The sequence below is a fragment of the Bos indicus x Bos taurus genome, chromosome 13, assembly GCF_003369695.1.
Source record: "Bos indicus x Bos taurus breed Angus x Brahman F1 hybrid chromosome 13, Bos_hybrid_MaternalHap_v2.0, whole genome shotgun sequence".
Taxonomy (NCBI): Eukaryota; Metazoa; Chordata; class Mammalia; order Artiodactyla; family Bovidae; genus Bos; species Bos indicus x Bos taurus.
Window position 1 is genome coordinate 56,976,436 of NC_040088.1, and position 14,162 is coordinate 56,990,597.

The following is a 14,162-nucleotide window of genomic DNA, read 5'->3' on the forward strand; positions in this document are numbered from 1 at the left end:
TTTTCATTTAGAATAAGAACATGTCTTTCTTTTATAGTCAAAGAAAATAGCTGTCAGCAGTGACATTGTACAAGAAATGCCAAGCTTTTTCTTCTTCCTTGTGTTCTCTGAAGAGAAAATAATTACACTGTAGCTTGCCATTGATTAACTAAAATCATCCAACTATAGAGAATGTAGCACAGAAACCATAGCAACCTCTATGAAAATGATTCCCATAATGACACACTCTCAGAGTGTCCAGGCTCCCAGGTGGTAATTGCCCAACCTTTTTTCGTATGTTGCTGGGTCAAGCACAGTGGAGTTGGTTGGGACTCACTTTCGAGGGCTGTTCTGATGATGAAGAGGGAACTTATACTGGTTACTGAGATGTGGCAACAGAAAAATTGGCTTTTGATGTACTGAATTTGATGTATTGATCAAGATGCAAATATCTAGACTCCCATTACTGCATTAGGAAACTACATGCATCTTGTCTTAGTCTGATTAGGCTGTGGTAACAAAATATCTTAGAATGGATGACCTAAATAACAGACATTCATTCCTCACAGTTCTGGAGGCTGGAAAGTCAAAGATCAAGGCACTGAAAGATTTGGTGTCTGGTGAGGACCTCCTTCTTGCTATGTCCTTTCATGGAAGAAGGAGCAAGGGAGCTTGTCAGGGTCTCTTTTATGAAAACACCAATCCTATCCATGAGGGCTCCACCCTCATGACCTAGTCACCTCCAAAAGTCATCACCTCCAGATACCATCGTGTCGGGGATTAGATTTCAACATTTGAATTTGAGAGTAAACAAACACTCAGTGTACTACATATCTGCAAGCATTAATTGATTTTTAAAACAATTTGTATTTACTAAGTTATGGCTATGCTGGGTCTTTGTTGCTATGCAGGCTTTCTCTAGTTGCAGTGAGCAGGGCTACCCTTTAGCTGTCGTGCCCAGGCTTCTCACTGTGGTCGCTTCTCTTGGTGCAGAGAACAGGCTCTAGGGCACACGGGTGCCCATAGTTGTGGCCTGTGGGCTCAGCAGCTGCAGCTCCCTGGGCTCTAGAGCACAGGCTCAGTACTTGCAGCACACAGGGTTAGCTGCTCCACAGCATGTGAGAGCTTCCCAGACCAGGGATCAAACCCATGTCTCCAGCATGGCAGGTGGATTCTTTACCACTGAACCACCAGGGAAGCCCCATTAACTGATTTTTTAATTTCACTTAATCAACTAGAATTTGCTTTCCTTTCTGAAGAGTTATTCCCATTTTGTGGATCACAGATAGCTCACTCATCAGGGACTGCTCTTCAAGCATAGTTAAGAGTAAGAGTATTGAAATTTGCCAATGTTGTTTCAACCACTTATTTTATAAAGACATCTATTTCACTGCCAACCATAAACTTGAAAGATGAGAGACTAAAACTCTAGAAGTAGTATCACCTGGAGACCAGGAGGAAAGACTAGAAATAATAAATCTTCTTTCCTTAAATCTGAGGATATTTTCCCCACCATTTGGAATAATCATTCTTACTAGATTTTCAAAAGAAATGAATCCCCATACTTATACATACAAAGCCAAAAGAATACAGAGTCTTTCAACATCCTTGCTCTAATATTTAAGAATTTGTTGATGTATGGTGCAGTCATTGGAAATATAGATCATTTTAAATGCAAGCTCTTGCATTTAGAAGAATCAAAAGACATCTTATTCAAACTTTTATTATGTATTTAATCTTACATTTTAACATTGTTCTAAAGGAGACACTTATTTATTCACTCATTTTTTAAAATCAAACAAGCAGATAATATTGTATGTCTCAGTTCAGATCAGTTCAGTTCAGTCGCTCAGTCGTGTCCGACTCTTTGTGACCCCATGAATCGCAGCATGCCAGGCCTCCCTGTCCATCACCAACTCCCGAAGTTCACTCAGACTCACATCCATCGAGTCAGTGATGCCATCCAGCTATCTCATCCTCTGTCGTCCCCTTCTTCTCCTGCCCCCAATCCCTCCCAGCATCAGAGTCTTTTCCAATGAGTCTAGCATGTGCTAAATACTTTTCTGAGCAGGGGGACAGCCAAAGTAAACATTACCTTTCTTAAAGAAGCCTATAGTCTACAAATCCTCAAATTGCTACTGATTAAGAAATCAATGGATGGGACTTCCTTGTGGTCCAGTGGTTAAGACTCTGCCTTCTAATGCAGGGGATGCAGGTTTGATCCCTGGTTGGGGAGCTGAGATGCCACATGCCTCACAGCCAAAAAACCAAAACATAAAACAGAAGCAATATTGTAACAAATTCAACAAAGACTTTTTAAGAAAGAAATCAATGAATATCTAAAGAGTATAAGATATTTGCAGAATGAAGTTGGCTACCAGTTGAAATGGTCCCAGACACATCATTTGTTTTTTCTGAAGCTCTTCTTTTCTATACGCTGCTTAAGGCTTGTGTGCTAATCTTTTATTAAAACTACTTTCAAAACAAGGGATTATCATCTCCCTTGTTTTGAGAGTAGTTGTAATCTCCCATTTGATAAAGTTATAATCTCCCATTTGATAAAGAAAAACATGCCTCTGTCTAAGGTTTCTGTAGGCTGTGGTTAAACTGGAAAGAGCTAGCTTGGGCCACAATTAAATGAGAAGACAGAGTCAAGAAGTAACAGAAAGATTGTAGAAGCACATCATACCGTTTAGAAGTCATGAATTTTGAGTCATTTCTATACAATTTTTTTATTCATCTGTAACTGTTTCCATATGTCTAAGTCTTCTTCCTCAGTAAGACTTTACTTTCTGGGTAGACAAACTGTCTTACACTCCTATTTTCAATTCACAGTAGATAAGGAAGCTTAATAGATATTTATTGACTTGACTCCCATAATTTAAATTGTGATTTAAATGAATGGAACAATAAGAAACATAATGAGTGCAACCTGTGAGTTCAGAAATTTACAACACATTCTTTTGAGGTTTCATATCAGCTTCAAACTTGAAGCTGGGTTTTGGTTCAGTCAAATCCACTTTGGAGTTATGTAAGACTGTTTCTTGAAGCTAAATATGATGAACACATAAGTTTGCTTTTCACATTCTCCTTTTAAAGAACTAATTTAGCTTATCTCTCAGAAACAGGTTTGATTAATTTAAAATATGCCCTTGGATATTGACTTTTCAAAATGAAAGTCTGCTGTAGCTCATAAGCTGTGTACTGATCAGGGAAAATCAGAAACAAACCATGGAGTCAGCAGAATTCCTGCCACTTTCCAAGGGCTTGACCTCCAGCATCCTATAGTTAATGCCCAATTCTTTATCATCATTAATTATTGTTTTTAAAATGATCAGTTAATATGCAGGATGGTAGAATGGATATATAAATTGTTACATGAAAGATTTTTATGCAAAACAAATATATTATGAGGCAAGAATTCATGTAGGGAGTCTCTTAGCTAATCTTTTCCTTTGAGGTAAGCAGTATTTGTGGGGGACGGAGGGATAAACTGTTTATTTAATACTCACTGGCTGGCAGATTATTACAGTTGAAGTCATCTTAGAGATGATTTTGCTTACATAAGTAAAAATTGTATTTATCTGTACTACTAGAGGCAAAGAGGCATGGAAAATGAAAAAATTACTGTCCACTGATATTGAAATGCAACTTGATAGATAGGATTCTGAAAGAGATGACGAGTCAGAAGTTTTTTAAAAGGGCTTTTGCCTTTCATGATGATGAAAAAACATCTTTTTCTGGGGACTTCCCTGGTTGCCCAGTGGTTAGGATTTCACCTTCCAATGCAGGGGATTCAGGTTCAATCCCTGCTTGGGGAACTAGGATTTCAGGTGCCTCACAGCCAAAAAATAAAATGAAAATAAAACAAGGCAGAAGCAATATTGTAACAAACCCAATAGAGTTTAAAAATGGTCCTTGTCATTAAAAAAAAAAAAATTTCTGTATCTACCCTGTCTATAATGTGCAAAGAACAGATTTGTTAGTTGGTTTTTCTTGGACCTTGTGGGCATTACAGAGTCTGACTAGTAATTGCAAATTATTTAGTTCATGTACCTACCATTTATGTTTATTGGACTAGACATTTCATCAACTGGGCATTCGTTGTTCTGCAGGGAGCAAGCATGGGAGTCTGATGGATGGATGAGAGGCCACTCAATCTGGTTTTTAATCCTGGTTCTACCAGCTACTTGCTTCATGTCATTATACAAGTTACTTAATCTCTACAAAGTCAAGAATAAGCACTTAGAAAATGGTAATCATTGCACGATTTTATTAACATGATGGAATGTTGAAGTTTTAGTGTGGTCTGGAGTCACTGAGAGATGGAGTGGTGGTGAGGGGAAGAAGAAAATGTTTGATCCCTGGTTTTGCTCTAGGTAAGTGGAATTGTGTTTTAGTGTAAGGGTCCTTCAATAGCAGTACCTGTTTCCATTACACCAGAGACACTCGGAGATTATTTTTGACGTAGATTTCCTGTGCCTTCACTCTGTCTGCAGAACTGCTTTCTCTACTCCCCAGCTTACAAATGAACAAAACAGTAGTCTAGCTCCAACCCTATGTCAGTTTTCAGCAGTAGTTTTCATGACTATTTAATCACTTGGGATAAAACAAAATGAAATGCTTGCCTACATAACTCCAGGGTCAAAACAAATCTCAGCGTAATTGTGGGATATTAAGAAAGTGACAAACATATTGCAAATCAAACCCATACCATGAAGCTAAAGCTGTACTCAGAGACGGGCTTAACGCTAAGTCATTTACATTATCAAATAAGAAATAACTTTTTACATGAGGCATTTAAATAAAAAAGCTAGAGATATTATACCACAGAAATATAAAAAAAACCTGAACAAATGAGATAAAGTGAGTTATTAAACAGAAAAACAAGCAAAAAATAAAGAATTTTTTGTTTTAGTTGGGATGGAGGTGACAGACGTGTGTGCCATTAAGGAAAGGCAGGATACAAGTACAGTGAATGTGGAACCAAAGTAATGAAACATCAGCTGCTGCTGCTGCTAAGTCGCTTCGGTTGTATCCGACTCTGTGCACATCAGACGGAATGGTAATTACGATTACAACAAAATATTATATAGAAAGCCATTCTGTATAATCAATTGAAAATATCAGGATTGAAAATTTCCTTTAAAAAATAAAAAGTGCAAGCATTACTCCAAGAAATAGTGAGCCTCAATCGACCAATGGTAAAGGAGGAAATTCAAAATGCTGTCCAAAAAAAAAAAAAAAAAAATGATCTGCTGTACAGTAAAAACTAACACAGCACTGTAAAGCAACCTATACTCCAACAAGGATTAATTTTTTTAAAAAACCTTGAAAGCTTCCCATTATTCCTAAAATGTTCTAGAGCATTTTACATGTCAGAAGAACATATTTTTGTTGAATAAACATAAGGTTTCCCAGAGTCACTCCTCATGTTAATATCCTTAGAGGTGTTTCCATGAACATGATTCATGTTCCGAAGGGGAAGAATGGGTGCCCTGGTACGATCACGCATCACCCCCTTTCCAGGTGAAATTGATCAGACCATCTGACTGGAGGGCAGAGGACTCAGAATCATGTGTTCCCTGTGTGGTCTCCTGACTCTGTGGGCAGCCTATGATCAACCACACCACCCCCTGGTGACCATCTCCTGCTAAAGTCACTTCTCTGGAGATCAGGGGAGGGGTTCTATCCGGCGAGGGGTTCTGTCAGGGTGCAGGCATGATCAGACCCAATTTAGAAGGAGGTTGTAGCTAACTCAACCGCTGTTCATGACTCCGGGTGCTGCTAATCAGAGGCCTATTGTGAGGTGCCGTCTCTCCAGCAACTCTACTTTACATGCAAAATGATGTCCATTCCAGGAAAGTTCCTCCTGAGAAATGATCCACAGATCATGCAGAAAAGGTTCTCTAAGGGGCCAAAGTGTTGCCCCCCAGAACTGGTTCCTTCGACACGTTTCTCACTGAATGATGGCAAGAGGCATAGAACCAGCCATATGGTTTTAATCCCAGAGAACTTATTACTCATCTATTTTACAGATGAGGAAACTGAGGTCCACAAAGTTGAAATCACTTTCTTAAGGTTTCTCTGTTACCAGTGACTCAGTGAAGTTTCGAAACCAGGTTTTTTGGTTTTCTCCCTTCCCCCTTCACAACTCTCTTGGTCCACCAGTAAGTAGAATTGAATGTTCTAGACAAGGACCCTTGCATTTGGCTGTATGGTTCCAGGGATGGCCTTTATATAGACTAATATACAAAGAAAGCATGGTGCTGCTTCCTACCTATGGCCCTTGATTTGTACGATGCCAGGGACTCTCTCGGTGAAGGTGGGCATATACCTCTTCCCTGATTTTTGCTCTGATGTGAATTATTTTGTGAACACAGTTCCCTCTGCATAGTTACTCAAGAGAGACTGAGTTGAAAGATGTTCATGGACTGACAGAAAAATCACCCATTTTTTATGAAAGGACTGATGCTGAAGCTGAAACTCCAATACTTTGGCCACCTGATGCGAAGAACTGACTCATTAGAAAAGACTCTGATATTGGGAAAGATTGAAGGCAAGAGGAGAAGGGGACGACAGAAGATGAGATGGTTGGATGGCATCACTGACTCCGTGGACATGAGTTTGAGTAAGCTCCGGGAGTTGGTGATGGACAGGGAAGTCTGGTGTGCTACAGTCCCTGGGGTCACAAAGAGTTGGACATGAATGAGTGACTGAACTGACTGACTGACATTCTTTTTAAAATTATTATTGGAGTATATCTGATTTGCAATATTGTGTGAGTTTCAGGTGTACAGAATAGTCTTTCAGTCAGTTTTTTCTGATTGTATTCCATTAGAGGTTATTACAAGATACTGAAGATCATTCCCTGTGCTATATAGTAAATAGAACATAACATGTTCTTCCTAGTCCCATTACAGGAACTAATTCATGCCTCCTTAGGGTGAGTTATTTTGCAAAATTTTTTGTTCTTTGTGCAAAAAAATCTTTGGCTGGTTCATGCTTTTAGCCCATCAGTCAGGTATGTCTGCAAGTCAGCAGTGAATATAACTCAAGCTCAAGCTGAGAGTAGCCTCAGCATGATTATAAAGTAGATTTTCTAAAAGAATAGAACCTGCCAGACGAGACTTCTTATGAGTCAGTGGGTAAAAAAAATTGAACAAAGGGTTCAGGAACTCTGGGTTCTTATCTGACTCCAGCATGCACAGCCTGGGTGGTTGGGAAAGTTATTTCACCTCTCCAGACCTCATTTTCCCAACTCTGGATCAATACGATCTGGTTCATCGTTCCTTTCCTACAGTAAATAGGTGATTCCCATGTCATTTTTTTTCTGTGGTGTCTCATTCTCCAGCAACATTCCCATCAACCAGAGGTGAGAGCCCCCGCCAGACACCTAACTTTCCTATCACTCTGAATCAACAACCTTTGCAGTGGGCATGTCAGCTGCTGGTCCTCAAGCTTGTGGACTGTCGTTGCCCAGGGTCAATGTGAGCAGATCAGATAGGTAACTGGTGCAGCTTAGAAGGATGGTGGGAACTCACCTGAAAGTCTGTTTGTGGCTCCAGCTGTGGGACATGGGGCTGACAGGCCCCTGCAGTGACTGGAGAGGGACAATAAAACCTCTTCACCTGTCACTTCCCCTCTTCCATCCTGTCATGATCCAGGAGAGACTGGGCCTTGAAAAGGGATTCAGTCAGCAGGAATGCCCTGAGGACGGGTGGGGTGAGGCCCCATGTGACACCTCTGATAGCGACAGTGTTAGTCGCTCAGTCATGTCTGACTTTTTGGACCCCATGAATTGTAGCCTGCCAGGCTCCTCTGTCCATGGAATTCTCTGTGGGAGAGGGAGAGGGTGGGAAGATTTGGGAGAATGGCATTGAAACATGTAAAATATCATGTATGAAACGAGATGCCAGTCCAGGTTCAATGCCCGATACTGGATGCTTGGGGCTGGTGCACTGGGACGACCCAGAGGGATGGTGTGGGGAGGGAGGAGGGAGGGGGGTTCAGGATGGGGAACACATGTATACCCGTGGTGGATTCATTTTGATGTTTGGCAGAACTAATACAATTATGTAAAGTTTGAGAATAGAATAAAATTAATTAAAAAAAAAAAAAAGAATACTGGAGTGGGCTGCCATTCCCTTCTCCAGGGGATCTTCCCAATCCAGGATGGAACCCAGGTCTCCCACATTGCAGGCAGAGTCTTTACCATCTGAGCCACCTGGGAAGCCCATGACACCTTTAAGACCTGTATTTAACATTGAGTCCAGTTCCAGTGCCATCAGGGCTCCACTCGGGCATAAGCTGAGCCGCCACTGAAGGGACTGGGGCTCCCGAAATGAGAAAGCTCCAAACCCCAGCCTCGCCCACACTGTCCAATCCACCCCCCAGAACTGTAAAGTTTTTCAGATGTCACTGATGGAACAGGCAGTGAAGTGAAAGTGAAAGCGTTAGTGGCTCAGTTGTGTCTGACTCTTGGCGACTCTGTGGAATGTAGTCCACCAGTCTCCTCCATCCATGGGATTCTCCAGGCCAGAATACTGGAGTGGGTAGCCATTCCTTTCTCCAGGGCATCTTCTCCACGCAGGGATCGAACCTGGGTCTCCTGCCTTGCTGGCAGATTCTTTACCATCTGAGCCAGCTCCAAACTGCAGCCTCACCCACACTTTCCAATCCCCTGAGAACTGGGAAGGCTTTCAGATGCCACTGACTAAACAGGCAGAGTTGGCCTCAATTACCTCCTCTCATAGAAAAAAGCTCCCCTACCATCTGCACATATTAATTACAAATTTCAGGTTCGCTTGGCAATCTGAATAGTCGGGTCCCTCCTCCCATCACACGCCAGGCAGCAGCTGAAGGCACTTACTGCTCCATTCTATGCCAGAGTCTGAGCAACGCAGGCGGTGTGACTTCTGTTTCTATATGATTTCTGCCCGCTCTGCTGCCCTGAGCTTATCAGGAATCAGAACCTTCCAGAGGTTATTGTACAGATAATGCCAGCTCATCCTCATTTTCAGTTTCAGTGTTCATTGCTGTAATATCAAGAGTGTTTTCTTCCTTTTTCTCTTCCCCATCATGCCTTAAATGGCCACTTCCAACAAATTAGGTGAAGGATGAAAGATAAGATAGGTACGGGCAAATATATCCATGTGGAAGAAAAAAAAAAAAAATCCATGGACTAAAAAGTCAGTGCTTTGTGGCTACACATAATTTTCTTCTCTCACCAGCCATCCACAAAGAAGTAAGAGAAGGCAACATGAAAGCTTTATAATTTCACTATAATGTGTCAAACCTGGAGAGCAAAAGGAATATGTGTTCTTCAGAGTTATTTCTTCCTCTATTACTCATAATGCTAAAGATGAGTTTATCTGACAGCTTCTTCCTCCTAAAAACCACACCCTGAAATTGGAAAAGCCCAGTAAGATCCAATTAGAGTTTCTGACATCGTTGTCTTCCCTGAAGATAAGCCCTCATGAGGATGATAGGAAAAGGATAAAATAAACACAAGAAACTGTTCGGCTCAGAGTCTGCTTTTGCATTTCCGAGGGGACAGATTGTGCTGCGTTGAGCCAGAGGTTTCTGTGGAGTAGATTCTTGAGAGGAATGTGAGTCAGAGGCTGGAGGTAAGACAAGAGCTATGAATTCAAAAGGATAGGAAATGAGGGTAGGTGCTTACATTTAGCTGTCTCCACAACATTTTTCCCTAGTGTTAAAATCAGGCTCACTAATGAACCTTACTTTGCCAACAAAGGTCCGTCTAGTCAAGGCTATGGTTTTTCCAGTGGTCATGTATGGATGTGAGAGTTGGACTGTGAAGAAAGCTGAGTGCTGAAGAATTGATGCTTTTGAACTGTGGTGTTGGAGAAGACTCTTGAGAATCCCTTGGACTGCAAGGAGATCCAACCAGTCCATTCTAAAGGAGATCAGTCCTGGGTGTTCTTTGGAAGGGCTGATGCTGAAGCTGAAGCTCCAGTACTTTGGCCACCTCATGCGAAGAGTTGACTCATTGGAAAAGACTCTGATGCTGGGAGGGATAGGAAGCAGAAGGAGAAGGGGACAACAGAAGATGAGATGGCTGGATGGCATCACCAACTCAATGGATGTGAGTTTGAGTGAACTCTGGGAGTTGGTGATGGATAGGGAGGCCTGGCGTGCTGCAATTCATGGGGTCGCAAAAAGTCGGACACAACTGAGCAACTGAACTGAACTGAATGAACATTTTGATGGAAATTTTATCCATTGAATAATGTCAGATTAAGAGCTGTCAAGGATAAGCACAGGCATTCTTCACTCACTAGCTCTACTCTTCATACTAAGACTTAAAAATTTTTTGTTTGATAAAAGTTTCCTTGTCCTTCAAATAGTTGAAAGTGAAAGTCGCTCAGTCATGTCTGACTCTTTGTGACCCCACGGACTGTAGCCCGCCAGGTTCTTCTGTCCATGGAATTCTCTAGGCCAGAATACTGGAGTGGGTAGCCATTCCCTTCCCCTAGGGATCTTCACAACCCAGGGATCAAACTCAGGTCTCCTTCAGTGAAGGGGAATTCTTTACCATCTGAGTCACCAGGGAAGCTCAAAGAGCTAGACTGAGACGTTGAACAGTCATAACTGAGCCACCAGGATATTATGGAATAGCTTAAAAAATGTGGAATGAATATTTTCCTTCTTCTGGGATAGTTGGATTTAGTTTTATCTACCCATTGACAGTGGAATACTGGAAACAGGATTAGAATGACTATGGGCTTGGGTCTGTCCTCCATCCTCCCCTACGAGGTCTAGGTAGTAGGTGCTTGACTAGAAGTCATGAGTCTAGAGCCCTGACATTTTACAGGGCTGCCCATGGGTCCTATCTATGGAAACCAGTAGGCGTCTCATTCATTCATTTAAAAACCGATGTACCGGGACTTCTCTGGTGATCCAGTGGTTAAGATTCTGCACTCCCAGTGCAGAGAACCCAGATTCAATTCCTGGCTAGGAAACTAGAGCCTGCATGTCACAACCAAGATCACGCATGCTGAAACAAAGATCCCATGTGCTGCAACTAAGCCCCGGTATAGCCAAATAAAAACAAACAAGCAAACCTAGTGTTCTGAATGGCTGCTCTGTACCAGGTACTTTCCAGACAAGACGCATCGGTGGAGTAAAGACGCTTGTCTTCGTGGAGCATATGTTGTAGTGAGGAGACAAGCAACATACAACAAACAGTAACTAGTGTGTGGGAAACTGAGAAATGCTTTGAGAAAATGAATGAGCAAAAGGGGTGGGAAATGCATGGACACACGTGAGCGTGGGTTTCATGTTCTTAGTAGGGTAATTGGGGAGCTCTCATTAGAAAGGTATCAGTTGAATAAAAAACTGGACAGATGTGAGGACCTCAGCCATGTGGATATCTGGAGCAGAGCCTTCCAGGAGGAGAGAATCACTGATGTAAGGCTACAACAGAGAATAAGGAGGTAAGTTGGCTGAAGCAGAGACAGCCAGGCAGAGAGCAGGAGAGATGACATCAGACACAGACATAAAGCAAAAAAGGCGTAACTCTCCTAAGCCACTGTGGGAAGCTGGGCTTTTATTCTGAGTGAGTTGGAGATACTGTGGGTTGTGGACCCCATTATATATTAAATAGAGACTTTCATACATCAGCTGGGAGAGGAGCATTTTAGGTGATCATTGTGCAGGCCAACAGTTTGGTTTCAGCAATGTTGCTATTTGTGCAGAATGCTGGTGTAATTATGCATTAATTTTATTACATTTTTATTTCAAAATTAAATTCTGGCCCTAAAACAATTGAGATAAAATAGGAAATCGTATCTGTTGTTTTCAATTCTTACAGTGAATTAAAATGCCCTGAAGGGTTTTTACAGCTAATAAAGCCAGCACCCACCCCCAGAGATGCTGATTTAAGTGACCTGGGAAAGAGTCCAGGAATCAGCACTTAACACGCATGCACACAAACCAAAACAAGGAAACAGACTCTCCAGGTGATTCTAATGTGCTACCGGCATTGAACAATTTTACCTTATCTGTTTTGAAGGCAAAGATCTTTAGCTCATCGGCTCTAAACCAGCAGACTGTGTGTTTATTAGGATTTTTAAAAAACCAAGTCTCAAGAATATGTTTAAAATCCTCAAAGGTATCATCAGATATTCTGTTAAAAGGAATGATGCAATTAGAATCTTTATAATACTTTCCTCCTATGTAAAGGAAAACTCTACTTATGACATGGAGGGCTGTGGGAATTCCTTGCATTTTATTCTACTTAACAGTTTCTCACTAGTTTTTAAGAGTGAGGATTTGGGATCTCTGAAAATGTGCTTCTCTTTGATGATGACAGCTAGGGACTTAATTGTGTCCCCCTCATGAAATTTTTCTCTAGAAGCCCTGAACCCTAGTGTGATGGTTTATGGAGATATATGGAACGTTTTGGAAGTAATTGAGATTGAAGGAGGTTGCAAGGATTGGCCCCAATCCAATAAACTAATGGCCCCATGGAAAGAGGAGCAGAGTATCTGTGTACCAGGAAGGGCCATGTGAGGACCCAGTGAGAACATGGACATTGACAAGCCCCACAGAGAGCTCTCAGCAGAAACCAAACTAGCTAGAACCTTGGGCTCCTAGTCTCCAAGAACTGTGAGAATACAAGTTTCTGTTGTTTAGCCCTCTCGCTCTGTGGTATTTTGCTGTGGCTGCCCTAGCACACTAATGCAGTGACGGAGCCTGCAGAGGATGTGGGCAGGCCAGGCCTAAGTACACAGTGGACCCCTCGCTGGCCCCTCTCCTCAACAGCAGGCCCACTGCCCAGGCTTCAGCAGCAAGGCAGCCACTCTTCTTAGCAAGCATTTCAATTAATTAATTAGCATGTTAAAATAAAAACAAAACATCCATGTGTAAGGACAAAGCAAAGTAGTTGATAAAGAGCGTGAAGGGTAATTATTAGAATTGCCATGCAGCTCTTTGCCTCCCTGTATCTTAGGACAAGCAAGTAGGAGGAGTCTGTCTAGTATCCTCAGACACGGCATCATAGTAAAAGCACCTTTGCTTACTTCAAAGTGGATATGGCATTTTAAAAATCATCATCAGGGCTTCCTGGGGGTCCAGGGGTCAGGACTTTGCCTTCCAGCACAGGAGATGGCATTCAATCCCTGGTTGGGGAGCTAAATTCCACATGCCTCGGGACCAAAAACCCAAAACATAAAACAGAAGCAATATTGTAACAAATTTAAAAAAGACTTTAAAAACAGTCCACATTAAAAACATATTTTAAAAAACCATCATCATCATAGCTATATATTCATTATCTTATGTCATTCTCATGACAGTCTTAAAAACAAGTTATTCTACCTCCTTCTTATATATGAGGAAACCACATTTTAGAAAATTTTTCATTGGAGCAGCTAGTACAGAGAAGTAACTGACTCTGAGCCCCATACTCAGCCTCTCTCTCCTGTCCTATATCACCTCACTACAAATAAAAGCTGGGTTCTACACCCAATACAGTTCCTGTAAATTCCTAATAAACAGAAAATAGGCTGTGGTTGGTTTTGCTCAGTATTTTCTAAAGCTAAAATAGTCTCGGAATTCACATGTCAACTACTCACTGTAAAAATGGACAGAGTCCCTCCTGTTTTCCTCTTACACTAAATGACATGGGTGGCACCAGACACAGGCCTCTGACATCACAGGTAAAATGAACTATTTTGTGACTAACACTAGGTAAATTTCATCTTGTCCCTTCTGTCTGCTCATTTTGCCTTGATATGATCACTGCCCTCAAAATACAGCAGCCAAACTCCTATAGCATTCGGGTGGGGGAAAGTCTATTCTGGAGACAGGAGATCACCCAGATGGAACAGAGAAATCTGTTCCCGACCTCCAAATATCAACAGCGCATAATTAGCAGCTGCTAAAATAATAGAAGTCAATTGAACAAAAATATGGTAGGCTTAGCATTGATTTATTAAATACCTTATGTTTCCAAACACTGCTTTCCACAGTAGCTGAAAAGCCCATGCAGGGCATGACGGCATGTCAACCTGGGCACCAAACACAGAACAGACAGAGTTTTTGGGGGGGTTTTTGTATTTTTTTTTTAATAAATTTTTAAAATGAGCTATTACTACATCCCACAGACAAGCACAGACATGGCTGTTTTACATCTGCCTGATGAAAAAATACATTTG